The sequence below is a fragment of the Pituophis catenifer genome, unplaced genomic scaffold (genome assembly GCF_029215685.1).
Source record: "Pituophis catenifer annectens isolate HBS135680 unplaced genomic scaffold, rPitCat1.0.hap2 SCAF_5, whole genome shotgun sequence".
Classification (NCBI taxonomy): domain Eukaryota; kingdom Metazoa; phylum Chordata; class Lepidosauria; order Squamata; family Colubridae; genus Pituophis; species Pituophis catenifer.
This window is the reverse complement of record NW_027256885.1, coordinates 29,797,009-29,820,017: the sequence shown is the minus strand read 5'-3', so window position 1 is coordinate 29,820,017 and position 23,009 is coordinate 29,797,009. Positions and strand designations below refer to the sequence as shown.

General features: G+C 38.5%; 1 pseudogene; it reads left to right on the top strand.

The window, feature by feature from the left end:
• The first annotated feature begins 13,156 nt into the window (after positions 1-13,156).
• Positions 13,157-22,704, top strand: LOC139317603 (vomeronasal type-2 receptor 26-like; annotated as a pseudogene).
• The last annotated feature ends 305 nt before the right edge of the window (positions 22,705-23,009 follow it).

Below are 23,009 nucleotides of genomic sequence, written 5' to 3'. Positions count from 1 at the left end.
ACGTATCTTATTCAGTAATACCTCCAAAGTCAAAATAAATAATAGTGGGGACAGAGGACACCCCTGTCTTGTTCCTTTCTCAATTTTAAAAGCCTCTGTTAAACCTCCATTAACTATGATTTGTGCTGATTGCTGCTGGTATATCGCTCTAATTGATTGTGTAAAATATTCCCCAAAGTGCATTTTCTCTATTATTTTAAACAAAAATTGCCAGTTCAAACGATCAAATGCCTTCTCTGCATCCAAGAATATAAACGCTGCAGGGACTTGATTATTTTTTTCCAAATATTCCAATAAGTTTACAACTTGTCTGACATTATATCTCATTTGTCTACCTTTTATAAACCCTGATTGATCATTGTGAATTATTTGTTGCATAACTGGCATTAGTCTATTAGCTAATATTTTAGCAAAAATCTTATAATCAGTATTCAAAAGTGAAATTGGCCTGAAATTCTCCGGTTTAATGGAATTTCGATCCTCCTTTGGAATTAGTGAAACAAAGGCTGTTTTCCAAGAAGGTGGTACTCCTCCTCCTAATTGTATTTTATTAAATAAAATTTTTAGTGGTTCTAACATTTCGGATTGTAACTGTTTATAATAGACAGCTGTTAGTCCATCTGTTCCCGGAGCCTTACCTATTTTTAATTGTTTAATTGCTCCAACAATTTCCTCAGAAGTTATTGGCTGATTCAATCTATCTCTCTGTTCCAACGTTAATTCAGGAATCTCCATCTTTAGATATCTATCAATATCAGCATCTTGAATTGCATCTTTAGCATATAATTTTGTATAAAACTCCAAAAAAGCCTTTTTTATTAAATTCTGTTGATAAATCTCTTTACCTCTAAATTCTATTTTATCTATAATACGTGATTTCTGTTTTTTCCTCATCGTGTAAGCCAACCATCTCCCAGGTTTATTAGCATTACAAAATGTGTTATGTCTGGCATATTGTATGCTAGTTGCTACTTGCCCCGCCATTAACATATTAAATTGCTCTCTTAAAATATTAATCATATCTTTTGCCTTTTTATCTCCCGGATTAATTATAAGCAATTGTTCTTTCTTTTTAATTTCCTCCTCTATCTCTTTCCGTCTATTTTGTTGTTTTAATCTATGTTTATTATTCAAAAAGATTAATGTTCCTCTCATATAAGCCTTACACGCATCCCATACCATCTCCATCGAAGTTCCTTTGTTCATATTATTAATAAAAAATTCTTTCATTTGTTTTTTAAGCTCACACAAATTGTCTTCATATCTGAATAAATTCTCATTTAGCCTCCAAGACCTCCTTTCCCCTCTCTCCTGCTCTAGTTCCACCCAAACCGGGCTATGATCAGTTAAAGTTCTTGGACATATCTTCGTACTCTTCACCCTAGAAAAAAGATCATTTGTAGTTAATATAAAATCAATCCTCGAAAAAGATTGGTGCCTATCTGAGAAAAAAGTAAAATCGCTCTCCAATACGTTCCTTTCTCTCCAAATGTCTCTAAGCTCCATATCCTCCAAAATATCAAAAAAAAATTTAGGCAACTTAGCACGCATGGAGATCTTGGAAAGACTTTTTTTATCTTTCTGGGTATCTAATACCCCATTCCAATCACCCATTAAAAATAAGGATCTATAGTCCCATTGTAGTATTTTGGTATGTAAAAGTTTGTAAAATTTATCTTGTTGTTGATTAGGTGCATATACTCCGATTACAAGCAGCTTCCCACTCTGTGTTGTTAATTCAATTGCGATATATCTACCTTGAGTATCAGCCTCAATTAAATTGGCCACTAAGCCTCTTTTAACATATATTACTAGGCCGTTTTTCTTTTCTGGTGCTGATGCCACAAAATGTGTACCTAATTTCGAATTTATCAAGTACTTTTGATCTGAAGATTTAATATGCGTTTCTTGCAAACAAATAACATCGTTCTGAAATTGCTTCAAATAATGAAATATTTTCTTTCTTTTTTGTGGAGAATTTAAACCGTTAACATTCCAAGATAGAAATTTATTTGCCATCTCTGGGCGTTCCAAGCTTTGAGAGCATCAGCTGAACCTCCTCCGCCATTTTAGACTTCGGCCTAGCTCCTCCCACTGCTTGCGTTTTTTGGGCTTGTTGAGTTGGATCTTGAGGCTGTTGTGCCATATGTTGTTTATAGGTAGCCCTTGTCAGTCGTTGATCTTTTGGCAGCTGAATCATCGTTAATGACTCCAAGGTTGGTGGTGGACCCCCAGTCAGTAATGGATCTTCTTCCAGAATAGCTCCTCCAGCTAATACTTGAGCATAGGTTTGTGGTTGCCCTCCATCTTTCTCTTGTTGAGTAATTTCCAATTGCTTTCTAGCACCCCCTGGTGAGGGTGGCCTTCCAGCCTTTAAAACATTGGCATAAAAATCTTTTGCTTTTCCAACTGTGTTTAAACGATGTCTTTGCCCAGCGTATGGCACTATTATCCCAAATGGGACATCCCATCTGTACTGAATTTGCTGGTTTCTTAGTTCATTCACCAAAAAGCCAAACTGCTTTCTATCTCTTAACATTTTAGGAGGAAGCTCTTTCAGGACCACCAGCTCTTGTCCTTCCACTTTAATCTTATTTCTATAAGACGCTTGCAAAATGTCATTTCTAACTCTCCTTGTTGTAAAATAGATCACCACATCTCTTGGTAACTGCTTTTGTTTTGCCAGCCAGGAATTGACCCTGTAAATTTTGTCCATTTGAATTGCCACATCTTCTGGCCTTTCTGGAATCAGCTCTGCTAAAGCATTGGAGCAAACATCTTTTAAATTTTCACCACTCTTTTCTTTCAAACCTCTCAGCCTCAGGGCAAATTCCATTGACCTGTACTGTAACATAACCATCTCGTCATCCACTTTCTCTGTCTGTATCATAACCTCTCCCAGTTTAGTTGCAATCTCCAAGTTAGCATCATCAATTTCCTGCACTCTCTCCTCAATCTTTAACATGTGAGTAGCCAATCCTGAAACTGCATAAACAATGTCATCTCTTATTTCATCATGTTTTTCCTCCACCACACTTGTAAATTTCTTTAACTCCTCTGAAAATCCTTTCATCATTTCTGTCTGATTATTCAGGGCACCCATTATAAATTCTTTAAGGTCTTGTGACTGTGTATCAGCCGGAAGTTGTTGTTTTTGAGTCACTACAGGGGAACCTCCTCCCCCTTTAGAAGTTGGTGGCTTTAGTTGTTTAGCAGCCATTTTATTTAAAGAAAAGTTTTCCTTTTACAGCCAGAAAATCTTGTAAACAGTCTTAGAAAGTATATTCCAAAGTTTTTCCAAAATAAACAATCCTCTCTTCAAACTATACTCAAAACCCAGTAGTTTTCTCTTCAGGCAGAGGGCTATTAACAAGCAGTTTCCTTTTAACTTTCACTTTCCCTTCCGCCCATAACAAAGGCTTCCTCCCAGCCTCCAGCTCCAGAGAGCTCCGTTTGCAACAATGTATTCACGGAGTTAAGTTCTGTTTCTCTTAAAAAGCTTGCACTCTTGCTTCCGCTCTGTCTGCCTTATTGAAAATCATTAAAACTCACTGTTTGCCGGCAGAATTGGACGCAGACGTCTTGCTCTGAAGACAGAGGCACCAGCGATCCAGAGCGATGGGAGGGGTGAACTGGGGAGCTCTTACCCTCCGAGTCCCTGGAATTAATCCAGTGACTTTCGGGGAGCTCTACCCACCCCCTCCGGCTCTCCTCTCCTTCTTTGCCCGAAGGAGAGTTTTTTCAAGCGTTAGTGTTCTTGTCGTTCCGGTTGAAGTGGATAGATGCTGGAACGTTTGCTTGCTTGCTTCTGCATCTTTGCTTTTGGATTGTGCTGTTTGTCTTTTCTTTGCTGTTTGATCGGCTGGCTTTGGTATTTTCGTCGATTTCTTCAATATTTTTAAATTCGGACCGAAGGTTGCAAAAAGTGTTTTCATAGCTGTTTTGATTTGTAGTTCGGTTGGTGTTTCTTCAGTGTCTGTATCAGATTCTTCTGATGAATAGAATTTTTCTTTTTTATTTTTCATGCTGTGTAAAGCTTTTCGTGCCAGCCATTTTGAACTCTGCTTTCTGATTGGTTCTGAGTCGGCCATTTTGCTGGGCTGGCAAAACCTAGATGGCTGCCATTCAAAATTTTGCGCGGGACCGTTAGTCTTTCTTTTAGTTACACTCTCATCTATAGGTAATTCACTTACCATTTTGTGGTCTTTAGATTCTGGTGCGTTGGTGTGATTTTCTCTCGCTGCTCCGCTATCTTTTATGATGTCTTGGAGATTCGCAATGAGATTTTTTGTTGTCTTTTTGGCTTTTCAGCAGTCTTAGTATTTCTGATCTGAGCGTATTGTTTTCTGTCTCGCTCGCTTCTTGTTCGTCGGGTTCATCGATTACCTCTTCGTTGTCTGTAGTGAAGTTTTCAGATTCTCTTGTCATTATAGTTGTAGATTCATCGATCATTTCTTGATCTGTTTCCATTTCTTTGTTGTGTGCCCTGGTGTTGGGTCTTTCTCTTTTGTTTCTGAAGTTTTCTTTCTTTGGCATGTCTGTTTCTTGTTGAGTCAGCAAACCATCCTCTGCTACCAGATTGTTGCCGTAATTCAAGGATCGGACTCAATAAAGAATTCAGAATTATAGTATTCAAACAAAGTATTGTTTATTTACAGAAGGCATTCTATATTCACTGAGTGATTGTAGATAGAAGCAAGGAGGAGGAGTGTGCATCCCCTTTTATATCAGTGAGGCGGGATTAGGGAGTAGGAGTGGTTACAGAGGAATACATTAGGAAAGGAAGAATAAATTAACCCTTGGTACTCTATGAGTATATATTTCTTTCATTTAAGAATAAGGCATTTATCCATGACACAGTCTGCCCCATTTCCGATCTGAACGGCTTCCTGCAGCACTTTACTGGCCAAAAGTTTTGCCCTCCCTGGCCTCCAGCAGCACTCTGCCGGCCAAAAATGGGCCATGCAGAGGCCCTGGGAGGCCCCCGTCTGGCCTGTTTTCAGCTCCCCTGGCCTTCAGCAGCACTCTGCCAGCCATGCAGAGGCCCCACGAGGCTTCCATGTGGCCCCTTTTTGGCCTGCAGAGTGCTGCAAGAGGCCAAAAACGGGCCACATGGGTGCCTCACGCATCCTGTGGCAGAGGCACCGTGGGCCAGTCGTTTGATATTTCCAGGTTGGCCCCATAGGCTGGATTTAAGCACCCCGTGGGCCTTGAGTTTGACACCCCTGGTACAGACTGACAAATGGACACAACTTCAGTGTAGAATTTAAAGTGGATCTTCCATGCACATTCTCTCTCTGTCTCTCTCACACACATAATCTCTCTAAAATTTCAAACTTGTTAATTAAAAAGTTATTAATGCTGTATGTTTATGAGTTGAGGTTTCCTGATCTGTAAAGGAAGGATGGAAGGAAGGAAGGAAGGAAGGAAGGAAGGAAGGAAGGAAGGAAGGAAGGAAGGAAGGAAGGAAGGAAGTACTGTTTACTCCATGTTATGTGACCTTTACATTTGGATTTATTCTAGGTCTACTATTCCCCAGACTTGACAAATGCGACAATATCATTTATTTGTACTTTTCTCTTCGGTAAAATTATAGCACACTATAATTCTCTATGGATAAGTATATCCTCTGCAATTATTTACCTAACAGAGGACTAGTGATCTCATTCTCCCTTCCCACCTCACCGCATCACAGCCATGGAGTATTGCAGTTGCTGAAAAGAAAAAAAAATAATAATGACTTTCCAAAGCATCAAAAGGCAAGACAAGAAGCAATGGTTGGAAATTAACCAAAGAGAGAAGCAAGCTAGAACTAAGAAGAAATTTCCTAATGGTGAGAGCAATCAACCAATGGAACAGCTTGCTTCAGAAGTTGAGAGTGCTCCATCACTGGAGGCTTTCAAAAAGACTGGGCAACTATTTGTCTGAAGTGGTATAGGGTCTCCTGCTTGAGCAGGGGATTGGACTAGAAGACCTCTGAGGTTCCTTCCAACTCTATTTTTCTAAGTTTTCATTTGTAATATCCTATTTATAACTCCTACACTGTTAAGAATTGGAAGAGGAAGAATATGTTCATGGATTTGATCACTGCTTTGGAGTTAGTTTGAAGTCTTAGCTTCAAGAAACTAAGTGAACGACTTCTAAAATCAAGGCGTGATGGTTGGGGAAGGTGTTCTGAGTAACAATGGAAGACCTAATTGATTTGTGTCTCAAAGCAAAACCTTCATACCAGGCTATCCTATTTGTAGCCACTTTATTAGCAGTGCTTCCCCTTAGGGTGGGCAATGTTGCTGCCAGAAGTAACTGCATTTTGGATGGACTTTTCCAGCTTCCTCAACAGAATTATCAGGCTGGAGACCTCATCATTGCAGGAATTATTTCTCAGAGCTTCTTCATTGCTAGTCCTATAACTTTCACAACACACCCCACTTTTCAAGAGTCTGAAGATCACCTGTAAGTGTTTGTGTTTTATTAGGATCATTATTCCTATCAGCCTTATAAATAGTAGACATATTCTCGCATAGCAGGATCTAATGGGTGTTAGGTTCAGAGAAATGAACAATGCCATCATAAGCTTTTCTTTTCCTCTGCCATGTGACTTAGAATAACTTTATTGTCACTTTGAATGTACACTAATTGGCATACAGTAAAATGAAAATTTGTTGCATACAGCTCTCAAAGGATCACCATCTCCAATATACACTACATAAACATGACAAAATGAATACATACATACATATGTACATACATACATACATAGAAAATTATACATATACCCACATATATTATATGACCCAGAGAAACAACACAGTCTAGTTCAGATGTATACATATACATGGTGAGAAAAATGAATCTTGTAAGTTTACCAGACAGATGGCATAGAGAACAAAGCAGTTACAGATTCTGGTAGTCCTGCTAGAAATATTTCAAAACCTCCTCCCAGAGGGGAGCAACAGAAACAGATGGTGAAGTGGGTGTGTGGGGGTCTCTAACAATGCTTTGAGCTCTAAGCACATAGTGCTTATAAGCAGTATCCTGAATAACAGGAAGCGAGCTTCCTATAATCTTCTCCGCTGTCCTTATCACTCTCTGTATGGACTTTCTATCTGAGGCACTGCTGCCACCAAACCAAACAGTGATGCAGTTTGTTAAAACCCTCTCAACATCCCATCTCCCGGTTCGCGCCCATAGAGAGGGCCTACTCAGGGTGCCGTCGGCTAGACAGTGGCGGCTGGCGGTCCCCAGGGGTAGAGCCTTCTCAGTTGGGGTGCCCACCCTCTGGAATCAACTCCCCTTGGAGCTCCAACTAGCGCCTGACCTTCGCACCTTCCGCTGGGAATTAAAAACTTGGCTTTTCAAATCCCTTGACCTGGTCTGATGACGGGGTTTTAAGGGTTTTAATGGGTTAATTTTAAACTTTTTAGATTTTAGTCTTTATTTTTATTGTGGCTTGTGTTTTATTGTTGTGAGCCGCCCTGAGTCCATTGTGAGATAGGGCAGCATATAAGCAGAATAAAATAAAATAAATAAATAAATAAATTGTGTCTCTGTGGAAAGTGACCAGGACAGAAGGAGAAAGATGTGCTCTCCTCATCTTATTCAGGAAATGCAGATGCTAATTTGCACACTTCACTAAGGATGATGTGTGGAGAGACCAATTCAAATTGTTAGTTATCTGCACCCCATACTTAATACTGTTGACTACCTCTACAGCTGCAGCCTTGATCCTGAGTGGAGTATGACTATGCTGGCTCTTTCTAAAATCGACAATGATCTCCTTTATTTTATTAACATTTAGAACCAGGTTACCTTTATTGTACCAGTCCACCAGAACCTTCACCCCTTCTGTTAGAGAAAAAATATTTCTCTATAGCTGTGCCTATTGATGGCTTTTGGAATGTACAGATGCATGGGCCAATCAGAGGGCAGCTAGTGTGTTTGAATCTCCCGGGCCCTCCCCTAACTGTCACAGTTAACAGTGAAAAAGGTGATTCTTAACAGAAACCCTTGCTCTTCAGTTTGGTGTTCAGTTTGCTCTTCTGTCTAGTATTGTATTGTCTTATAGGATCTTCAGTTAGATAACTGTGAGCGGTTTGAAAGTCCATCAGAAGAGCAGTTCTGTGGTATATTGTGGTATTTCTTCTGAGGAAGAATATTCATAGATAGCATAGCTTACAGAGAATAGATATAACTGACAGTATAATTTATAATAGTAACAGTGATGCTTATTAATTGTATATATATTATTATGTTTTTATTGTGTAAATAAAAACATTTGCTGTAGGCTGCTTCAGAGGCTCATTTGTTTAAGTAGAGCTTCATAGAAATAGAGGTTCACGGTTTATTGATTTATTAACCTCCACAACACCTTCCCTATAAGCATTTTCATTGTCATCCCAGATAAGACCCACCACTGCCATGTCATCCACATATTCCACAATATGATTCATAGCAGATTTGACACAGCAGTCATGGGTCATCAAGGTGAACAGTAGCGGATTCAGGACTCAGCCCTGTGAGGAACCTGTACTCAAGGAGATAGAGTAGGAAACTTTACACACACTAGGGCCTATCAATAAGGAAATCCAGTGGATGATGAGACTCATGTGGCTGATGAGATTCCCTGCAATTTTTTTTTCTAGAAATGCTACCAAGGTTAGGGAATTGAAATGAATACAAAAATTAACTTGAGGTTTCACTTGTGTAGGATTGGTACGGATGTCTACCTGTCACTTTTAAAAACTGTTGTGTAATGTTCTTGCACTATATCCACAGTGTGATATAGTAATTCATTATTCATGCATTTTAGCTCATAGAGTTACTATTCATAGGTATTCCACCTTAGAGTTCTGCTTTCCTTGGAAACAAGTCCAAATATGCAGTGTGCCAATGCAATCCTAGGTTACATTAACAGAGGGATAGAATCAAGGCCATGTGAAGTATTGATACCACTCTATAAAGTCTTACTAAGATCACATTTAGAATATTACATCCAATTTTGGACACTATATTATTAAAAAAGATATTGAGGTTCTGGTAAGAATGCAGAGAAGAGAAACAAAGATAATTAGGGGCCTGAAGCTGATACAGATGAAGAATGGTTGCAGGAATTGGGTATATCTAGTCTAGTAAAGAGAAGGCCTAGATATGTGATAACAGCGTTCCAATATTTAAGTGGCTGCCACAAAGAAGAGAGCATCAACCTATTGTCCAAAGTACCTGAAGGCAGGAGAAGAAGATAGAAACTAAGATAGATAGATAGATAGATAGATAGATAGATAGATAGATAGATAGATAGATAGATAGATAGAGATAGATAGATAGATAGATAGATAGATAGATAGATAGATAGATAGATGATAGATAGATAGTAGTAGGAATTTCCTGACAGTTAGAACAATTAATCAGTGGATCAACTTGCCTCCAAAGTTGTGGGTGCTCCATCATTGGAAGCTTTTAAAAAGAGACTGGACAGCCATTTGTCTGGAATGGTATAGGGTCTCCTACTTGAGTAGGGAAGGGACTAAAAGACTCCAACTCTGCTATTCTGTTATCTGTTATTGTTTGGCATTGGCAGATAACTTTTTGGTCTGGAGGCATCATGAGTCATTGTTCCTAACTGATGTTTGTTAAAACTCCAACCTTCAAATTTATACGGAATACCTTCTCCTAGCGACAGCATCTCTTTCCAGAATTTTTCTAGGACGACATTAGCAAATGTATACTAATCTCAGATTCTGTACCAGTGTTGTAAAAAAAATATTTTAATTTCAGTATAATATACATAGGCACATGTAATGGCTGGGAAGTATTCTCTGAATTGTATCAATTTTTTTTTCTTCTTAGTATAAGCATTGTGAGTTAGAGGAAAAAATAATTATCATTGCAGGATATTTGTTCAAATTTACCAGCACATCCTAGCCTTGGAATTTGCTATAAAGGAGATCAATGAAAATGCTCAGATCTTACCAAATATTACCCTGGGTTTTCAGATCACAGATAGCAACTTCATTCCAAGGGGGACCTATCTGGCTTCAATGGCCATTCTCTTCACTAAGGACAGATTGATTCCGAATTACAAGTGTGGCAAGGAAGTGAATGCAGTGGCAGTTATTGGTGGACCAATTCCTGATGACTCTATTTTCATGGCCAGAATTCTGAGCACTTTCAAGATTCCCCAGGTAAGGAGGAATGTCTTGATGCATGAGCATTCAATTACCTACCTCCACTTCTACCTTCATCTCCACCTCTATCTCCATTTGCAACTCCATCTTGATCTTGATTAGGAGATTGGAGGCTAAAACATATGAAGAATGGTTGCAGGAACTGGGTATGTCTAGTTCGATGAAAAGAAGGGGTGACATGAAAGCAGTGTTCCAATATCTCAGGGGCTGACACAAAGAAGAGGGAATCAAGCTCCCCAATTCTGTCCTAGCAGTGTCACTGCCTGAAAGAGCAACAAATATGCAATTAGGAAAAAGTCAAAATTAGCAGAAACCATTTCAGAGAGTCTGTGGGATGTATTCTCTGCAGTCATCAAGAGGGAGTTAACTTTGATTGGAAAATAAGAAGAGAATATAAAAGGATGGAGGCTAAAACGTATGAAGAATGGCTGCAGGAACTACGTATGTCTAGTTTAATGAAAAAAGGACTAGGGGAGACATGATAACAGTGTTCCAATATCTCAGGGACTGCCACAAAGAAGAGGGAGTCAAGCTATTCTCCAAAGCACCTGAAGGCAGGACAAAAAGCAATGGGTGGAAACTAATCAAGGAGAGAAGCAACTTAGAACCAAGGAGAAATTTCCTGACAGTTAGAACAATTAATCAGTGGAACAACTTGCTTCCAGAAGTTGTGAGTGCTCCAACTCTGGAAGTTTTTAAAAAGAGATTGGATAACCATTTGTCTGAAGTGATGTAGGGTTTCCTGCCTAAGCAGGGGGTTGGAACAGAAAACTTCCAAGGTCCCTTCCAACTCTTCTCTTCTCTTCTCTTCTCTTCTCTTCTCTTCTCTTCTCTTCTCTTCTCTTCTCTTCTCTTCTCTTCTCTTCTCTTCTCCTCTCCTCTCCTCTCCTCTCCTCTCCTATCCTATCCTATCCTATCCTATCCTATCACCACCTCCATTTGCAACTCCATCCTTTTTCTACCAAGAGAGATGAAGATTTGTTCCATTTCACTTCAACCAACTCTCCTTGTCCTCTTATTATATTTTTATGTAATCCTTAATCTCTCCAGCTTTCATATGGCTCAGCTCCAGTCCTGAAGGAAAAAAACCAAGAAGTTTTCTTCCACCGAATGTTTCCAAATGGGAATTATCAGTACAAAGGGGTCTTGCAATTGCTGTTGCATTTTGGGTGGACATGGATTGGCGTGATTTTTCTAAATTATGAAAACGGAGAAAGGTTATTATGGAACGTGCTCCCTATGTTTTCCCAGAGTGGGATTTGCTTTGAGTTCATACAAGAATTGCCTGCCATAGATTTCTCAACCGGCTTTGGAAGAATTATAGCACGGTTTTTGGAAATATACAAAGTTGTGGTCAATGGTATGGTAAACGTTGTCTTCTTTCATGGAGAAATTCAGAGCATTCTGATGTTGAGACTGCTCCCATGGGTTGCAGATATTGCGAGGTTACCAAAACAGAAAAAAGGGATAGTCTGGATTATGGTAGCCCAGGTGGAATTCACTTTCTTTTCCTTTCAAAGATATATGCAAATTGATATCCTTCATGGAGCTTTCTCCCTTGCAATTCACTCCAAGGAGGTGGTGGGCTTCCAAAGATTCCTTCGGATGAGAAAACCTATCTCAGAAGTAGCAGATGACTTTATCAGAGGATTCTGGAAGGAAGTCTTTCTGTGTTCTTTCCCTGATTCCTTCTCAGGAGGGACAGCTAAAAGGATCTGCACTGGAGAGGAGAAGCTGGAGTCGGTTCCTGGTTCTGTATTTGAAATGAGCATGACAGGCCATAGCTATAGTGTCTACAATGCAGTCTATGCTGTGGCCCATGCATTGCATGACATGCAGTCTTCAAATTGGAATGGTCCAAATCAGAACCTTCAGAATGACCAACTGTGGCAGGTAATCTCTTGAAATCCCTACACATAATGTCACTGCCCCTGCTTAGTCAAAGCTCTGTTCTCTTCATAGTATGACGAAACTGAGAAGTAAAATAACTTTCTGTTCCCGTATAGTGAGTCTTTAGGTGTAAGGTAAAGGTAAAGGTAAAGGTAAAGGTAAAGGTAAAGGTAAAGGTAAAGGTAAAGGTAAAGGTTCCCCTTGCACATATGTGCTAGTCATTCCTGACTCTAGGGGGCGGTGTTCATCTCCATGTCAAAGCCAAAGAGCCAGCACTGTCCGAAGACGTCTCCGTGGTCATGTGGCCGGCATGACTAAACACCAAAGGCTCATGGAACACTGTTACCTTCCCACCAAAGGTGGTCCCTATTTTTCTACTTGCATTTTTTACCTGCTTTCAAACTGCTAGGTTGGCAGAAGCTGGGACAAGTAGCGGAAGCTCACCCCGTTACGTGGCACTAGGGATTCGAACCGCTGAACTGTCAACCTTTTGATTAACAAGCTTAGTGTCTTAGCCACTGAGCCACCATGTCCCCTTCTTTAAGTATAGTGAATTCAAATCCTGGTTTGACAGAATTCAAATCTCCACAGGAGCTTAAATCCTAGTAAAAACTTGAACATACACTACTAAAATAACCAATAAAGGCTATATATATACACCTGACAAGTTTTAGAACAGGGGTGTCAAACTCAATGTGCTTAGATCTGGCCTGCAGGACCAGCCTGGAAATAGCAAAGGACCAGCCCACACTGCCTCTGCTAGCAAAAACTTTGGCCAGCAGGGTGTTGCAGGCCATCCCATCTCCTCCCCCACATCTACACACACACACACACACACACACACACACACACACACACACACTGGTCCATGGAGGACAGCTACAATGCTGATCTGGGCCTCCAAGAAATCCAGTTTGAGAAGAACAAAACTGATTAAATGGTACATCCTAATGAGCAGTAGTGATAACCAGGGATGGGCTGCTGGGGGTTCGCAGGGGTTCAGGAGAACCTCTAGCTAAGATTCTGTGCAGTTTGGAGAACCCCCAAATCCCACTCCTGGCTGACCCCACCCAGGAGTCCCCATGCAGCCCATTTTGGATGCAGGTAAGTGCAGGGCACGCACGGAATCTCAGGGCAGGCGAAAAATGGACCTACCAGAAGTTTCGCCCTCCCAGAGGCTCGAGGAAAGCCTCCGGAGTCCATGGAGGGCAAAAATGCAGCCCCCCTGCTATGGTGCAGGAGGCCGACTACGCCACACCCACCATGGCCACTCCCACCCAGCAACCAGGCAGAGAACCCCTTGCTAAAATTTTTGAAGCCCACCCCTGGTGATAACCGGTGACCTTCTGTTGTCACTCAACCAGCAGGTGCCCATTAGAACACAAGATTTTTTAAAAAATGAGGGAAAAAAATATTACAACATTTAATAGAAATTTAAACAAATAAATAAATAAATAATACAAGCTCTATCTCTGGAATACTGTGTATAACACAGTGATGCAAATACAAAAGGGTCTACGATTTCCATTTACAGGTGAAACTCGAAAAATTAGAATATCGTGCAAAATTTCATTTATTTCAGTAATGCAACTTAAAAGGTGAAACTAATATATGAGATAGACTCATTACATGCAAAGCAAGATAGTTCAAGCCTTGATTTGTCATACTTTTGATGATTATGGCTTACAGCTCATGAAAACCCCAAATTCACAATCTCAGAAAATTAGAATATTGTCAAAAGGTTCCATATTCTAGGCTCAAAGTGTCCCACTCTAATCAGCTAATTAAGCCATAACACCTGCAAAGGGTTCCTGAGCCTTTAAATGGTCTCTCAGTCTGGTTCAGTAGGAATCACAATCATGGGAAAGACTGCTGATCTGACAGTTGTGCAGAAAACCATCATTGACACCCTCCATAAGGAGGGAAAGCCTCAAAAGGTAATTGCAAAAGAAGTTGGATGTTCCCAAAGTGCTGTATCAAAGCACATTAATAGAAAGTTATGTGGAAGGGAAAAGTGTGGAAGAAAAAGGTGCACAAGCAGCAAGGATGGAGAGGATTGCCAGGAAAAGGCCATTCAAAAGTGTTGGGGACTTTCACAAGGAGTGGACTGAGGCTGGAGTCAGTGCATCAAGAACCACCACACACAGACGGATCCTGGACATGGGCTTCAAATGTCGTATTCCTCTTGTCAAGCCGCTCCTGAACAACAAACAACATCAGAAGCGTCTTACCTGGGCTAAAGAAAAAAAGTCATCTTTTCTGATGAGAGCAACTTTTGCATCTCATTTGGAAACCAAGGACCCAGAGTCTGGAGGAAGAATGGAGAGGCACACACTGCAAGATGCTTGAAGTCCAGTGTGAAGTTTCCACAGTCTGTGTTGATTTGGGGAGCCATGTCATCTGCTGGTGTTGGTCCACTGTGCTTCATTAAGTCCAGGGTCAATGCAGCTGTCTATCAGGAGATTTTGGAGCACTTCATGCTTCCTTCCGCAGACGAGCTTTATGGGGATGCTGACTTCATTTTCCAGCAGGACCTGGCACCTGCCCACACTGCCAAAAGTACCAAAACCTGGTTCAATGACCATGGGATTACTGTGCTTGATTGGCCAGCAAACTCGCCTGACCTGAACCCCATAGAGAATTTATGGGGCATTGCCAGGAGAAAGATGAGAGACATGAGACCGAACAATGCAGAAGAGCTGAAGGCCGCTATTGAAGCATCCTGGTCTTCCATAACACCTCAGCAGTGCCACAGTCTGATAGCATCCATGCCATGCCGCATTGAGGCAGTAATTGATGCAAAAGGGGCCCAAACCAAGTACTGAGTACATATGCATGCTTATACTTTTCAGAGGTCCGATATTGTTCTATGTACAATCCTTGTTTTATTGATTTCATGTAATATTCTAATTTTCTGAGATTGTGAATTTGGGGTTTTCATGAGCTGTAAGCCATAATCATCAAAATTATGACAAATCAAGGCTTGAACTATCTCACTTTGCATGTAATGAGTCTATCTCATATATTAGTTTCACCTTTTAAGTTGCATTACTGAAATAAATAAACTTTTGCACGATATTCTAATTTTTCGAGTTTCACCTGTATATTCATTCATCGTCTCTCCTTGCGGTCTTTTAAAGGCGCTCATGTTCTAAATCTCAATGGATACTTTTCTGTCTCTGCCTTGTCTTTTCATTCATATTTGAAGTACAACAATTGATCAGTTTAGGGTCATATTTCATGTGAGCAATTCCAGAGTCAACATGTATATTTCTGCAACTGGCAAGACAGAGAATAGAGAAAATAAGGCATGTGAGTTATGTCATGACAATATTTGGAGTTGATTAATATGTAGATAGATCTGGTCTGATAAACAAAGATAAGGAACAGGTGATATAATCTCAGAGAGAACTAGTTATATTTTGATATCTCATCTAAGGGTTGGGATGGAGAGGGTGTCAAAAATAGATCTTCAAGGGGACATAAATTGGACCCATGTTTAGAATGCTGGACCTATCTACTTCTTCTGCAGATATCAATTACTTAAACCAGATAAACTCATACTTTACATTGGTATTACAGAAAAGTTAAAGAACTTACCCAGCTATTGAATGAATGCTCCAAAGACCATTTACCATTGACTATGCAGTCTGAGTGTAATGGGACATCCTGCCGTATGGAGATGCTTAATTATTAAAACTATGCATAAAGAAATAACAACAGATATGTATATCCTGTAAATGATCAACTCTGTATTAATTATCAATGACCAATGACCAATTTGTGTGTTTTTTTTTAAAAAAATGAGTTTTTCTATTTCAACTTAGCTCCATCATTATCTAAGAAGAGTCTCATTCAACAATAATGCTGGAGACAAAATTTCCTTTGATTCAAATGGAGAATTATTGGCTGGATTTGATATTATCAATTGGATCACATTCCCAAATCTGTCATTTAACAAGATAAAAGTAGGAAAGGTGGATCCCTTTGCTTCTGAAAATAACTGTTTCACAACTTTGGTAGATACTTTCACATGGCCCACTGAGTTTAATCAGGTGAGGATGTACTTTAGAACTTTAACTTTAGAATAACTTTATTGTCACTTTAAATGTACACTCCAAATTTTGGGTTTAGACAATTTAGAACTACGCCGACTTCAGTCTGACCTAAGCATAGTACATAAAATTATCTGCCACAATGTACTTCCTGTCAATGACTACTTCAATTTCAACCACAACAATACATGAGCAAGTAATAGATACAAACTCAAGGTAAACCATTCCAAACTCGATTGCAGAAAATATGACTTCAGTAACAGAGTGGTCAATGCCTGGAATGCACCACCTGACTGTAGTTTCTTCCCCAAACCCCCAAAACTTCAACCTTGAACTGTCTACTGTTGACCTCACCCCATTCCTAAAAGGTCTGTAAGGGCATAAGTGCACCAGCGTGCCTACCTAATATTCCTTTTTTACTTACTCTTTTCATGTATTCAAATTATGTTTCAACTTTTACCTGTTATCTTATATATGCTTGACAAAATAAACTTATGATTTATGACTTATAACCACATATATTATGACACAGAGAAACAACATAGTCTAGTTCAGATATATACATGTACATGGCAAGAAAAATGAATCTTGCAAGTTTACCAGAATAGGGAACAAAGCTGTTACAGAATCTGGTAGTCCTGCCAGAAATACTTTGAAACCTCCTCCCAGAGGGGAGCAACAGAAACAGGTGTAAAGTGGGTGTGTGAGGTCTTTAACAATGCTTCAAGCTCTAAGTACATGGCTCTTATAAGCAGTATCCTGAATAACGTAGATGGAACTTCCTATAATTTTCTCTACTGTCCTTACCACTCTCTGTATGGACTCTATCTGAGGCACTGCTACCACCAAGTCAAATAGTGATGTAGTTTGTTAAAATGCTCTCAATCATGCCTCTGTAAAAAGTGGCCAGGACAGGAGAAACTACTCTACAATAGTTTATTGTAGAAGTACTGAAGTAGTTCTGTCTATTCCCTGAATTATCCTAAACAATAGAAGTTCTAACAGTCTCTTTTATGCATAATTTTCATGACAAGTGAGGCTAAGTGAGGCTTTATTACCTCACACACAAAGTCACTGACCAGGGCCTAGGACAATTCAGCATAGCCAACTCATGGTGCGACAACTTGCTACAGACAACTCGTCACAGACAACTCACTGCAGGTTAAGAGTTACACTAATGTTGAAAAAATTGTGGAATATAAACATTTAAAAAGGATGCAAAAAGAAGGACAAAGTGAAATGTGAATGACATAAATTATTTTTTTTTAAATTATGTTAAATACTTACATTGAATTGTTGAATTGCCCTGCAGTGAATTGTCCCATGGTGAGTTGAGCATGGCGAGTTGGCTGCGGCAAGTTGGCCGTACCAAGATGTCCCATTCAACACTGACATTTGTCAAAACAGAAACTTATATCCTTGCTCCTGACCAATCAATATGATGGATATTGTTTAGAATATTTAGAAATATTTGCTAAAACTTAAAATATCTTCTGCTTTCTTGACCCACAGATCCAACCTCTTTCTCTGTGTAACAATAAATGTGACTTCCGGTTTGCTCTCCGTCGCTGCCAGACGGTCCCTTGGGACCGCCATCCCCATTGCCTGTAAAGAGCCGCCTTTACAACTGAAAGGCGGCTCGAAAAACTCCATTTCCACAAGGAAATGTGTGATAGAGCAGGTGAGGGCAGGTAGAGCTCTCTGCGAAGTCCCCAGAGTTTTTTTTTTTTACTCTTGGGGACGAAGCAGATGAGGCTCTCTATTTCCCTCGCCGCCGCTCTGGGCTTTGGGAGACCTCTGCCTTTTTGCAGAGCCAGGCAACGAGAACATGCCTTTTAAAGAAAATTAACAGATTGTTCAATTAAAGAGGATGAGATCTGGACCTGTGACCCTAACTCGCAAGTATTTTTACTTACTTTATAAAAGATATTGAAGAAAGGAAAAAAGAATTTTAAAATGGCGACTGCTGAGGCTTGAGAAGGGAAAGCTGAAAGGGAAAGTCCTTCCGTCTCTCAACAAGCCACAAAGTAGCGGAATAAATACTGTTGGTTACAATTGAGAAGAAAAAGTTCTACTTTTATGTTTTCTTTTTTCTGGAGATCTAATACTGATCTTGTTTGGAAAGAAGTTTTCTTTTCTTAAAAAAGAGTTTGTCTGTGTGGAAGGATGGTGTTTAATTTAACAAAGCCAGACAAACAAGCAGCGGGGGGGGGATTCCCCCATTTACAAACTACGTGAACAAGTTTTAAACCTACAGACTCAGAAAAATGATTTTAATTTAATTGAATTTCTCTTGGAGGAGATGGTAAGAAGGGATGAGATTGTGAACCAGAATCTTGAAAAATTTAAGCAGGAAATTAAAGAGTTGATACAATCAAAGTATGATAATTTGCAACGAAAGATTTCAACAGTGACTAAAGGTTTTTCAGAAATTGTTATAAAGTTAGATACAGATATTAAGTTATTAGAGTCTAAAATGGAGGAAGTTGATGACAAGATTTATAATTTGGATAATAAAATACAAAGAATTGAAAATGATTTGATAAATACTCAAGACAATAGTTTAGAAGAAAAAATTAAAACGGAAGTGGATCATAAGACTTGTAATGTAGAAAATATAAAACAACGGATTGAAAAAGAAGTTTTAATGATGCAACACAACTTTACAGAATTTGCGATCAGAATGAGAGGATTACAAGAAAATAATAGAAATGATTTAAGGAAAATATCTGCTGAAATTCTGGCTGGGATTTTAAAGGTTCATCCTGAGGAAGTATTTTGCAGGATTGATAGAATCTACAGAGTAAATTCTTGGATTGCAAAGCAAAGGCAACTACCTAGAGATGTGGTGATCTATTTTACAGACAAAGAAATAAGAAATAATATTGTGCAAAAATCTTTTAATTCTACTTTACAATTGTATGGAAGAAAGATTTGGATATATAAAGAGTTACCGCCTAAGATGTTAGCAGATAAAAAGAAATTCGGATTCCTGGTGACTGAGCTTAAAAAACAAAATATTTTATTTAGGTGGGATGTTCCAGTTGGAATAATATTGAGATATCAAGGAGAAAGATACCAATTAAATACCGTTGACAAAGCGGAAGAATTTTATTATAAGACTTTGAAAATGAGTTCAACATCTTCATGCACAACACAAGATAAGCAGAAGGAGCTGGAAATAATGGAAAAACTTCGAGCTACAGAGGTTTTGGTAGATGAATCGCCTTTGGATCCTTTAGATGTTTCAGTTGGACTACCTATAAATAAGAGAGAAGCGGTGTTGGATTCTAATGTGATGATTCATCAAGTCACAGACAAGCATGGAAATCAATCAGTTGATATACAACTTATAGAAAAGAAACTTGAATGGCGATCTAAGCCACAAAAGCAAAACCAACAAGATCAAGTTATAGATCAGAATGAAAACCGAACAGTTGATATACAACTCATAGAAAGGAAACCAGGATGGAGATCAAACCCACAAAAAGTTAAGAAAAAAAGAAATAGGTCTCACAAAAATAAAAACTTTTAATTTAGGCAACAGCGAAGCCAGTTATCTAAAAGATGATTGAATACATGAAAAGACAGTGGTGGCGAAGTATTGGTTAATATCATCCTGAGGAGAGTGACAGATCTCTGCAATGCCGTATTTTTTGGGATGTGAAAAGGGCCTTAAACTGTTGGATTGGAACTATCTATTTGGATTCTTTGATAAATGTATTACGTTTATGATGAGTTATATGGCAAGAGAGCTATGATGGGGCACGCAGAAGATCTGGTTATTATCCCATTATGATGGTTGGAATTAATAATCCTGAAGGAAACCACTATTACAGATACTATATGGAATATAATTATAATGTCACTCGGGTGGTTGTTTTTCTTTTTTTTTATATACATACATACATGAAGATATCTATTATTGATGGGGGCAGATGATAACTGAGGATTCCGAATATTCTGTTGGAATTAGGATGTGATGTTACCCTAATACGGATGATGGAGTCAACAATCCAGTTTAAAGACATTATAGAAGATATTATATGGAATATAAGTTTAAAGTCATTGATTTTATCTACATAAGGGATATCTTTTTTTTCCCCCTAGTTAGGTGGGTAGAAGAATAAAGATATTAAGAATTGTTATTTTGTAGGAAAGTGGGTGGAGATAGGTTAGCTTATTGATGGTTTAGTTTAAGAAAAGGGAAATCTAAGAGATATATTTATGGGAGTGGAGTAGACTAGGAGTTGAATATAAGTAAAATCAGGATTTATTATATAGTTTTATAGTGGAAGGCTGCTTTGAAATGTTATATTATTATATATAAAAGATTAAATATTAAATTAGGATTTATTATATAGTTTTAGTGGAAGGTTGTTATGAAATGTTATATTAATATATATAAAAGGTTTGACTTAAGAGATATATGTATGGGGGAGGAGAAAAAGGGCAGATTATTGCTAAATCAGAACGTTATTTTGAAATGTATAGTAAAAGGGGGATATAATAATATTATTAGAAAGAAAGGGTCAGTATTTGGGGGATGGAGTAAGGGAATGGTAAAGTATTATACAATCTGTTATGAATTTGGATTTTACTATGAAGAAGTCACAGGGGGAGGGGTGGTGAGGGGGGGTTAGGGAGGAGGGGGGAGAAAAAAGGGGGAAAAATTTGTATTTGAAAAACTTTTTCAATAAAAAAAAAATAAAAAAAATAAATGTAGCCCTGGATATAGAAAATCCACAAAGGAAGGGAAGCCATTTTGCTGCTACGATTGTCTTCAATGTCCACTTGGGAAGGTCTCTCAGCAACAGGGTAAGAAATGTCATGGAACTAGCTTCCAGAGTTTATTGCTTGTCCTTTGCTTAAAGTTTTGATTATGATTCCTCAACGTAGAAGACTCAAAGCAGGTACATTAGATTATAACATCTCAAATACAATGCAGATTGTGAATTTTGAGAGTTGGAATCCCAAATATCAAGGAAGGGTCCAAAATCTTCTGGGCAGTGGAAGTGGATTAAATATAAAATAATTTTAAAAATCTGATGAACTTTATTCTGTGAAATCCAGAGAAGAATCCAGAGATAACTTATTTATTTATTTTCTTGTTTGTTTGTTTATTATATTTACAGTGTATCCATCTCCCACATAGATTGATTCTCCAAAGAGTAATACAGTATTACCTCACATGATTAAATATATGGAGTACTTTTGTTAAACTAATATATTTTTTGCAATGAGTTTCTATTTATTTTATGAGGCATTATTTTAAATTGCTCAATGATTGAAATAAAGAAGAAATGAAAAATATACTTTCTAATAGTTTCTTTACTAATTATTTATTTATTGTGTGCCTTTGAGTCAGTCTTGACTCCTACTTAGTGGTTAGCCATTGCCTCGCTTCTAGGGCTAAGACAGAATGGCTGGTTCAAGATTATCTAGTGGGCTTTATGCCTAGGTAGGACTATAACTCACAGTATTCCAGTTTCTAGCCTTGTTTAATTACTTCTAATAAAAATAAGAAAGACTGATTCAAACAGATAAATCTATCTATCTATCTATCTATCTATCTATCTATCTATCTATCTATCCTAATCTAATCTAATCTAATCTAATCTAATCTAATCTAATCTAATCTAATCTAATCTAATCTTTTTTTCCTCCAGACTCAGGTGATTGCTCCCCGTGTCCAGAAGGTTCCTATGCAAACCATAACCAGGATTCATGTATCCCTAAAGATGTACACTTCTTGTCATATAATGAACCCCTGGGAGTTGTTTTAGTCATGCTTGCTGTCTGTTTTTCTTTCATCACAACTTGTGTGCTTTGGATCTTTGTTAAGTACCAAGATACCCCAATTGTCAAGGCCAACAATCGAAACCTCACCTACCTACTCCTCATTGCCCTCCTGCTCTCCTTCATTTGTGTTTCTCTGTTCATTGGTCATCCCAACAATGTGATGTGTCTCTTTCAACAACCTGCTTTTACTATCATCTTCTCTGTGGCAGTCTCTTGTGTGTTAGCCAAAACCATCATTGTGGTGTTAGCTTTCATGGCCACCAAACCTGGATCAAACATGAAAAAATGGGTGGGAAAAGATTTGGCAAACTCAATTGTTATTTCTGGCACCTTAATTCAAGCCATGATTTGCAATGTTTGGCTGACAACCTCTCCTCCATTTCTTCATTTTGATGTACACTCCTTATCTGAAGAAATCATCTTAGAATGCAATGAAGGTTCAACTATAATGTTCTATTGTGTCCTGGGATTCATGGGGTTGTTAGCCACAATTAATTTTATGGTGGCTTTCTTTTCTAGAAAATTACCTAACAGTTTCAATGAAGCCAAATTTATTACTTTCAGTATGTTGGTCTTTTGCAGTGTTTGGTTGTCCTTACATAAGCACCAAAGGAAAATACACAGTGGCTGTGGAGATCTTCTCCATTTTGGCTTCTAGTTTTGGATTATTGGGCTTCATCTTTTTCCCCAAGTGCTTTATCATTCTGATGAGGCCAGAACTGAATGACAAGAAGCAACTCTTAAAGGGGAACATTAAAACAAGTCAAAATTGATGACCCCTCTGAAGAAGATATAGAATAGAATTCTTTATTGGCCAAGTGTGATTGGACACACAAGGAATTTGTCTTTGGTGCATATGCTCTCAGTGTACATAAGGAGAATAAAATACATTCATCAAGAATAAAAAGATACAACACTTAGTGGTAGTCAAGGTTACTAATAAGCTATCAAATCGTACTAGGAAACAAATAAAAACAATATAATTGAAAGATACAAGCAACATGGTTATAGTAATAAGTGGGAAGAGATAGATACTAGTAAGGAAGAGAAGAATAATAGTAATACAGTCTTAGTAAAT